The sequence below is a fragment of the Nannospalax galili genome, unplaced genomic scaffold (assembly GCF_000622305.1).
Source record: "Nannospalax galili isolate Female #2095 unplaced genomic scaffold, S.galili_v1.0 scaffold175, whole genome shotgun sequence".
Lineage (NCBI taxonomy): Eukaryota > Metazoa > Chordata > Mammalia > Rodentia > Spalacidae > Nannospalax > Nannospalax galili.
Window position 1 is genome coordinate 1057843 of NW_008336314.1, and position 9731 is coordinate 1067573.

At 38.4% G+C, this 9731-nt stretch overlaps 1 protein-coding gene and 1 pseudogene across 3 annotated transcripts in view; both read left to right on the forward strand.

Annotated features, from left to right (window-relative positions):
* LOC115070026 overlaps positions 1-6597 on the forward strand; it is a 20993-nt pseudogene extending 14396 nt beyond the window's left edge.
* Prkg1 (protein kinase cGMP-dependent 1) overlaps positions 1-9731 on the forward strand; it is a 1315555-nt gene that overhangs the window by 935774 nt on the left and 370050 nt on the right. The window lies entirely within an intron of this gene.

Sequence of the window (9731 nt, forward strand, 5' to 3'; positions counted from 1 at the left end):
ATCTATCTATCTATCTATCTATCTATCTATCTATCTATCTATCTATCTATCTATCATCTATTTATCCTGGATAGATAGATATCCATTGTTTATCTGAAAAACTGTAACAAAATAATGTAAATAACATTTTCTGTAGATTTCAAATAGAGTTTATATTCCAATCTAAAGAGATTGTATTGCAATATTGAGGTAATCATGATTTACCCATAGGTTGAGAGAAGTGGTATTAACCTACAGAATGAAAGAAATAGGATCATCTGTGCTATTACATTATAATGTTAGTAAAGCAACTACTTGCTATATTAACCTATTTACACATCCAAATGGTTTTAAAGTTTTAAAAGACATGGTTATTAGAAATGGTGAGACGGCTCAGTGAGTATAAATGCTTGCTGCCAAGCCTGACATCCTGAGTTCAGTCCCAGGGACTCGCATAGTGGAGGGAGAGAACTGACTCTCAACAAACTGTCCTCTGACCTTCACACATGTGCTGTGGTGTGCACGTACACAGACACACAGACACAGACACACACACACACAGAGACACACGCACACACACACACACACAAAAAAACTATAATTTTAAGAATTAAAAACATAAAAGACACAGTTATTTTTGCTGAAGGAATACCGGCAATGTCTTTTCTCTGGCATCTAGAATCCAACACGGAACTGGGTAAGAAAAGGAATGCAGTTTTTTTAATACGCAAAAGGATACCTTTATTTTTATGTATATTTTCATTGAGTTTTTCTACATTTCACATAATAGATATTAATCAGACTTAGAATTGCTTCCCTATTTGCACTCTGCTATACCCTCTCACTGTATTTCATGCATTCTTTCATATATGTTAAGGTCTATCTGGTCAAGCATTTATACCCAGATGTTCCTCAGTGCAAGTTCATCCACTGGAGTCTAGTCAGCCTATCTCAAGTCTCTCCCTTAAAGAAGATCTACTTTCCATCCAGCAGTAATCAGTTGCCAGTAGTTCCCTGGCTAAGGTTGGCACTTGCTGCCCATTTCTCCGGTTCTATGCTGGGTTTTTGTCTGATTGAGTAGACATGGGTCTTGTGTATGCTGTCACCATTGTTGAAAGTTCATATGAACAAGTTCTCAGAGGCCTGGAACTTCTCATACTCCAAGCCTGTCTCTTACAATTTTTCTGCTCCCTCTTCTGAAATGGTCCCTGAGATGTAGATAGGTGAGGTTTAACATAAGCATCCTATCCTGGGACACACAACTCTGCAGACTCGTATATGCTACACCTTGGCCAGTTGTGACCTTCCGTGTGCATAGCACTTTGTTACATGAGGAAGCTTCACTGGTGAGAGTTGAGGGACTTATTAATGTTCTCTCTACCCCCTGTTTTGCTATTTTCCATGAGTCTTGGATGTAGAGGTTCCACTGTAGATATGTCACTTAGGGCTGGGCATCATTCAGACATATATTCTCTGTGTGACAAGTTGTGGAATTCTGTGATAGTCTCCATCTGTTGTAAAAAAAATGCTTCTTTGGTGAGTGGCATACAGTATACTTGTCTAGAAATATAAGGATTCATATTTAGCATACAGTAAGAAATTTCATTTGTTTAGAGATATGACTGAGAAAGAATTTTCTCTAGGATCTATGACCTCTCAAGCCACTTGTATTGGCTATGTTTACAGTGTCACACATGAGTTCCCTCCCACTGAAAGGGCTTTAAGTCCAATTAAATAGCTATTAATTGCCCCTAGATAAAAGTGCCCCTACTGCACCAGTAGAGAGAGTTTCCTGTGCCAGCCATTGTGGTGACTAGGCTTTGGAGCTGGGTTGGACCATTGATTGATTTTCTCCCCTAGCAGCTTGCACAGTATCCTCTAGAACTATGAAAGCTAGCCTTCAGGGAAGAGGCTTCCAGGTCAGCTCCAGTTCAACTGTTCCAAGTCTTATGTCTGAACCATGTCCTGTCTTCAGCAATAGGGTCTTACTTTCAAGTTCTGGGAGGTAATCAAGAGCTGTGGCAATAGCCTGTGTTATTTGGGGAGTCTCTCGGGAATATATTTTGAAAAGAACCTGTTGTGTTTATACAAGTTTTCCTTTATGGTTGTGACTGAATCCAACTCTGTCTTCCTGTTACTAGCCCATTTAACAATTCAGGTGGTAGAGTGACTTAGGACTGTCACTGTAAATAACAGAGATAAAGAATTATGCTTTTCAATTATTAACAAAGTTCATAAATGAAAAGCCATTTTAAAACAGAAAGAAGTTTCTTATAAAACTGAATTTCCTGAAACTTGTGTTCTCTTATTTCTCAAAATAGAATGCAACTTTTATTACTTCCAAATACTGTTTAAGTAAATATTAAGCATGAGGGTGTTATTCAGAAAATAGGCTGATGGCAATGATGATTATGTTTGAATGAGTCATAGGTGAATTATAACAGAAATTTAGTTTTAAGAGGAGACAAGTAGATATTATATCACAGATATTCCTTATGTGTCCAGAACGAAAATGAGTAAGGCAATTTAGTTATTGTTTCTCACAGTTCCCTGGGTTGACTGGAATGAGCAGATCAATGATCTGCTCAACATACTGCAGCCTAGGTCAGGCAAACAGTGGAAATGTACAAGATGGTGTCATGTCCTCCAGAGTCTACTGAATTCCCTACTGTCACCACTAGGCTCCAGTAAGTTTCTGTATTTATCTGTGGCTGACATCTATAGAAGCAATGACTTTGTTAATGTTTGAACCCAATACAGGCACATTATTCTGACCTCTTCCTTTTGATTAGAATAAGCCATTGGCCTAACCCAGATTCAAGGGAAGAGGAGTTAGTCATCATCTTATTGATGTGAGACATGACAAAGCATTTGAAATGATTTTTAATTCATCAAAGAATTATCAGCTCATTCATTCACTTAAGTCAAGGTGTGTTTACACAAGGCTGATAGACTATCATTGCTACAAGAAATAAATCCTTGAGTGTTTATCATGTGCAACTCTTTCACTTCTTTCAGCTCTATTACTGACAAATTTTGCAACCTTAGCCAAGGTTCTGTTCTTCTCCATGACTTATTATTGTCATTTATAACTAGAAATAACAGTCTCTCATGTGAAATCTAGATTTAAATACACACACATATACAAACAGACACACTCACACATTCACACTCACATACTATTTCACATATGTACACATACACACACACATTCACATATCATGAAAGCAGAAGGACTATTAGACTGATTGAAGGGAGAAAGCAGAATAGCAACAGGTGAAAGGAGAGAAGGCTGGACGAATTGGAGCAAAGTACAATGATACTCATGTATGAAAATGTCACAAGGAAACCCATTATTTTTATTATAAAAATCAATTAAAATGAAAATAATCCTTGATTTTCATATAACTTTGTCATTATTTTCATATATGAAAAAATATATACATGTATTGCCTGCATGTAGGTAAGTGCTCCCATGTCATGCAATGCCCACAAAGGACAGAAGAGGCTGTTGGATACCCTGGAACTGGAGTTACAGACAGTTGTTAGGTGCCATGTGGGTACTGGGATTTGAACCCAGGTCTTCTGCAAGAACATTCAGTGTTCTTAACTACTGAGCCATCTCTCCAGCCCCTGTCATCATTTTCATAATTTTGATTACCATAAGCACAGCGCTTAGAATGCATCAATACCTGTAAAGCACAAAGACCAGTAGAAGGCATACAGCTCATGAGTTAGTTGTTATTTTATAACTACTGAGAAAAATAAAGCCAGGAGAACTGCTTCTTGCCTATTTAGCTACTTAATGGGAGACTGTGTTTTACCAGCACAAGATCAAATTACCTTATAGTGTATTGTTTTTTCTAAAAGTAGGCAAGATTCCTGCAAGATATAGTATGCTTGCTTTTGTTTTGTTTAAATCAGGGTTCCATTACATAACGCAGGATGACCTGTAACTCATAACGCATGTATGTAAGACTGTGGGGAGTGTGCACCTGCTCATGCGAGCATATGCAGAGGCCAGAGAAGGGCATCAGGTGTCTTCAACTATTGTTCGCCACTTTATACCCTTGAGTCAGTGTCTCTCACTGACCCTGGAACATGCTGTTTCTCAGCTAAGCTGATGGCCAGCTAGAACAAACCATCTTCCTTGTCCAGCCCCCTTACTTCCTCACAGCTGTATGGCCACATGTAACTTTTGTGAGTATTTGGGATCTGAATCCAGGTCTTCATACTTAAGTGGCAAGCACTTTACTCACTGAGTTATCTCTCAGACTAAATGTGTCTTTAAGTCAATTCTCTGGAGACATTTTGTAAGCAAGTTATATGAATTTATGATATAGTTTTCTATTTCCTATTCTAGCTCCAATTTAGTTATTGAAAAACTTCATCATGAGATACCACCTCACCTTTCTGAGTCTCCTTTGATTATCCCTTGTCAAATTCCATGATATCAAATCACTTGTAGTGTCCACAATTAATATGCTTTCTCCAGCCCCAAGCATTTAAAGACACTACTTATTCCCCATTCTGGAATTCTCACAGTGTGTTTTGTATCCTTTCATCTCCTCTCACACTGAAGCTATTTAAGTACACTTCCCTCAAATGTGTGATTACTTCTTTCACATGACTTAATTATACCTTAAATTCTTGGTTCCTTATTTCTTTCTATTACTTCTAGAAACTAGTGAAAATAAAATACATAATTTGCTTCTTCTAAATTCTCAAAACCTAGTATGGCATCATGAAAGCTGTGCCTTCCATATGCATAGTAATTTGTCTGGATGGGATTTCTTTGTATGTATTTTATGGCCAAAGTTCTTTACAGAGGAAGTCATAACCAAACCTCATTAACTGAAACAATATTTATATGTGTTGTGTACTTGTTGAGATTTCTAATTACAGCTTCCAGTCTTTTTAGAATATCAACTCTAGTGCTTAATCTAAACCATTATAGAAACAAAAAATACAACTATTAGAATTTACACATTAGTTTTCTCAAGTTTAAAAAATTGAGACAATTGTTTAGACACAATGAATTTCTAGTACTTTCCATGAAGAACAGCTTGAGGCCTCAAGGCAGCATGCTAATGAGAAAGCAATCCAGTCAGTACAGGCACAAGCTGAGGTTCCCAACCAAAAGTTAAGCAAGGCCTGCAGTGTTCATTCATTTGAAAATGATGTATTTCACTGCAAATAATGTCACATGACTTTGTTCATGTTACAGCAAGTGGCTTTTAAAGCACTCAGGAGGCAGAGGTAAGCAGATCTCTGTAAGAACCAGAGCAGTCTGGTCTACACAGTGAGTTACAGGCCAGCTGAGGCTACAGGGAGACCCTGTCTCAAAGAGACCAAAAGACATTAAATGCTTAATGATAATAAAATAAATGATAATATAATTGTCTTTATAAAACAAGTGAGAGTGCCGATTGTCCCCACCGAAGTCACTGCTTGGCTTGTTTGTTACTCCAATTCCTGACAAGGATTTGTAAGACCTTCATTTCACAGCATTCTCAGTTTCCTGTTCATCTGTCCTAATTCCTGTAATTTCTATTCAAGCCTCTGCTTTGGGTTATGACATTTACCACCAGGAAAATCTTGTTTAAGCCTGAAACCTACTACCCTAATTCATTATGACTTATACATATTTTATTCTAAGTAAGTTTTCAGCATAAGTAGTCTGTGTCTACAAAATTTTTCTGAATTGGCTCTGGACTTTGCCATTGCTGGCATGTTGTCCTCAGTGTGCCTGTGGCATTATGCCAGTAAGGAAGCACAGCGCCTCACTGATTTCCTGTATGATTCAACTGAAGTCACATGTTCTATGTCCTATTCACTGCAACCCAAGAGTTCCCCAGTGCCAGAGACTCAGAGGCCCACTGAGGCCTTCTGAAGCCACCATGCCTGCCCAGGGGCAGAAGGTGGTTGTCCCTTTGCTGACTTCCCCATCTCTCTAGAGGCTTCCTCTTTCTCCCTGGTAACGACTACCTCATCATCTCATTTCCTTCACTTGTGTCCTTTACTCCTCTACCCACAGCATGGTACCCAAGGTAGCCTCTCTACCCGACTCCTCTCCTCAATTTCAGACAGACCACATTAGTGAGGTGATTTTGGACCAGGACTGAGACAGTGAATCAAGGAGGTTCTAAACCAAGACTTAACATTCCAATGTATAATGACTATTTATGCAACAAACACCTTGAATTAATTGATGTAACGTGTCAAGTGCTCACTGAATCAATTGATGATAAACAGTAGCATCCAAAAGTACAGAATATCTATGGGAAGATACTTGGCGATGCATTTAGCTTACAAAAATCACCAAGATGTGACAGGAGTATTTGCTCTTTCCTGTTTTCTGAACGAGGAACTTGCTGTTTACCAGGCTCCTGGGATGGCATGTTTCCTGAGTTCTTTCAGTGTGATGGCCCTGCAGAGGAATTACGTCTTTATTCCTGAGGTGTGGAGAAAAACTCAAAGTTGGAATCGCTAAAAGTGAGCACGGTGTTTCATAGTCTTCCACATCTTTACCAAGAACTGAAAAAAACTGAACTAGAAAAACTGGAGTCATGGGTTCTTACAAAGCTGCCAAGAGGAATTGAAAGACAAAACGAATGAGTCATGACAGAACTATTAATAGTTCCTCTTACATTTTTTCTTTATTTGATCCTCATAACAACTAAGTTTGATAAAATTTGCATGAGTTTAAATTTGTACAAATGGAATCGTATAGCATCTGCCTGTTCTCATTCATCAAAATTGTTTTGAAAGTCATCCATATTGGGCATATCAATAGTTCACTAATTTTTATTGCCAACTAATATTCCATGTTATAAATACACCACAATTTGTTTATCTATCCACCATAGATTTAGGTTGCTTCTAGTGTGGGGTTTTCATAAATAGGGCTGTCACAAATATATAAAAAAAACTCTGTATAATCCTATATCAGAGCAATGGAATGAATGGTTAGGCTATGCCATAGACATACATGTAGCATTCCAGGTTTTCTATTCCTTAGCAGGCCTCACCATGGCTGGTCTTTTATTTTGCCCATTCTAGTAGGTTCATAGTGGCATTGCACTGCTTGATTTTCATTTTCTCAGTGACAGTGATGTGGATCAATTTTATATGCTCTTAAAAGTGCCCCAGTATGATCTTAGCAGACAGCCCGAGAGGGTGGGTTCGGACCTCCTCCATCTGGGTAGTGGCTGGGAGCTCAGCAGTCCACCAGAGAGTGCTGGGTTCTGGCCTCACTCTGGCCTCCAACTACCAGAAGTCCTGAGAACTCAGGGGCCAGCATGACAAACACTGGATCTTGCCTCCATGTGGTGGTGAGCATCCACTAATTGGGCCATACAATTCCCCTTCCTGGGATTTTGTGAGGCCCCTCCCAAGGTCCCGGGGATGATCTGGCTTTGGTAGGCTAAGGCTGGGATCTCAGCAGACTGCCAGAGAGTTCTGAGTTCTGGCTCCTATCTGGCCTCCCTCTGGCATAAGGTTCACAACACACAGGATTGCCTGAGAGACCCTGGATCCTGCCTCCATGTTGTGAAGGAAGCCTGAGTGTACCTGACTGGAACCTGAGCTGGGCTTCTGTGGGTACCCCTGAATAGCTGATCTGAAGCCTCCAAAATATACCTGAGAGAACCTGAACCCTATACCAACCAGCTTTACATAACCAATAAAGAAAGGATCTAGGTACCTCGATAATACAAGCAGAAGCATACTTCAACTTAATTCTCATATCAGAATCATAAACAACAGAAATTCACATGCCAAAATCACAATGAAAGAATAATAAAATGGAAAGCCAAAACATTATGTCCCCACCAAATTCCACCAACCCCACCAATCCTGTAGAAGAGTTCTATAAGGAGAACCCCCTAGAGATAACCCATGACACTGAATTTAAAAGAACAGTCATAAACATGATCAAGGGATTCAATGACTGAAAGAAAACATGAACAAACAAAGAGCTAAAAGAACATAGAGATAAACTTCTGAATGAATTCACAAAAGAAATAGAAACATTGAAGAAAAATAAGGTAGAAATGAAGAAGGAAGTGCAAAACTCAATGAACCAACTTGGAACAACAGGGGAAAGCCTCACCACTAGAATGAATGAAATGGAAAACAGAATACCAGCACTGGAGGATAAAGTTGAAGAAGTAGATGACTCAAGCAAAGAGTATGGAAAATAAAAAAAAAAAAAAACAGGAATGGAATATGCAAGAGATGTGGGACACCATGAAAAGACCAAATCTATGGATCATAGGAATAGAGGAAGGAGAAGAATTTCAGGTTAATGGTTGTTGATCAGATCTTAAACAGGACTGTAGAAGAGAATTTCCCAAAATTAAGGAAAGACATCCCCATAGAGATCCAAGCAGCACATAGAACACCAAATAGACCGGATCAGAAAAGAAACTCCCCATGACATATCATAGTAAAAACACTAAATGTACAGAACAAAGAGAATACTGAAGGCAGCAAAAGAAAAACAACAGGTCACATACAAAGTAAAGCCCATCGGAATTACAGCTGACTTATCAACACAAACTATGAAAGCCAGAAGAACCTGGACCAAGGAATTTCTAGTTCTCCATGACAATAGATGCCAGCCCAGAATACTATACCCAGCAAAAATGTCTATTATACTTGAGGGGGAAAGACAAATCTTCCATGACACGAATAGCCTGAAAGAATACATGTCCACAAAACCAGCCCTTCAAAGAATCTTTGAAGCAGTACAGAGAACAGAGAGAGAAATAACTATACCTTATGGACAAGGAAAGAAAATAAACAAAGACATAGTCTAAGAAACACAAAATTACACAGAGAACACAAACAGCAAACAAAATGGTGGCAACCAATACACACCTTTCAATAATAACGTTAAATATCAATGGACTGAACTTCCCAGTCAAAAGACATAGGCTAAACAAATGGATTAAGAAAAAAATCCATCTCTTTGCAGTCTGCAAGAAACCCATCTTACCTTCAAGGACAGACACTACCTTAAGGTAAAAGGATAGAAAAGAATATTACAAGCAAATGACACTAAGAAATAATCAGGGGTGGCAATTCTAGTATCTAACAAAATAGACTTCATAGTAAAACTAATCAGAAGAGATAAGGAAGGTCACTTCATTCTGATCAAAGAAACAGTTAACCAGTTAACCAGTTAAAAGTTAATCCTTAACATATATGCACCAAATTCTGGTGCACCCAAATTCATAAAAACAATACTACAGAACTTTAAGACACAGATTAATCCTGACTCAGTAATAGTAGAGGACTTCAATACCCCATTGTGTCCATTAGACAGGTCAACTGGACAAAGAATAAACAGAGAGATGTCTGAATTAAATGATACCATACATCAAATGGACCTAACAGAGATCTTTTGATTATTCCACCCAAACACCAAAGAATACACTTTCTACTCAGCACCTCATGGAACTTTTTCAAAGATTGACCACATACTGGGCCACAAAACAAACATCAACAAATACAAAATATTGAAATAATTCCATGCATTCTGTCAGACCACAAAGCAGTAAAGCTCAAAATCAAAATGGACAAAACCCTAGTCATTACACAAACTCCTAACAATGAGTGGGTCAAAGGAGAATTTAAGAAAGAAATAAAAGAATTCCTAGAATTCAATGAAAAGAACAATACAACACAACACAACCTCTGGGACACTTTAAAAGCAATCCTGAGAGGGAAGTTTATAAGTGCCTACA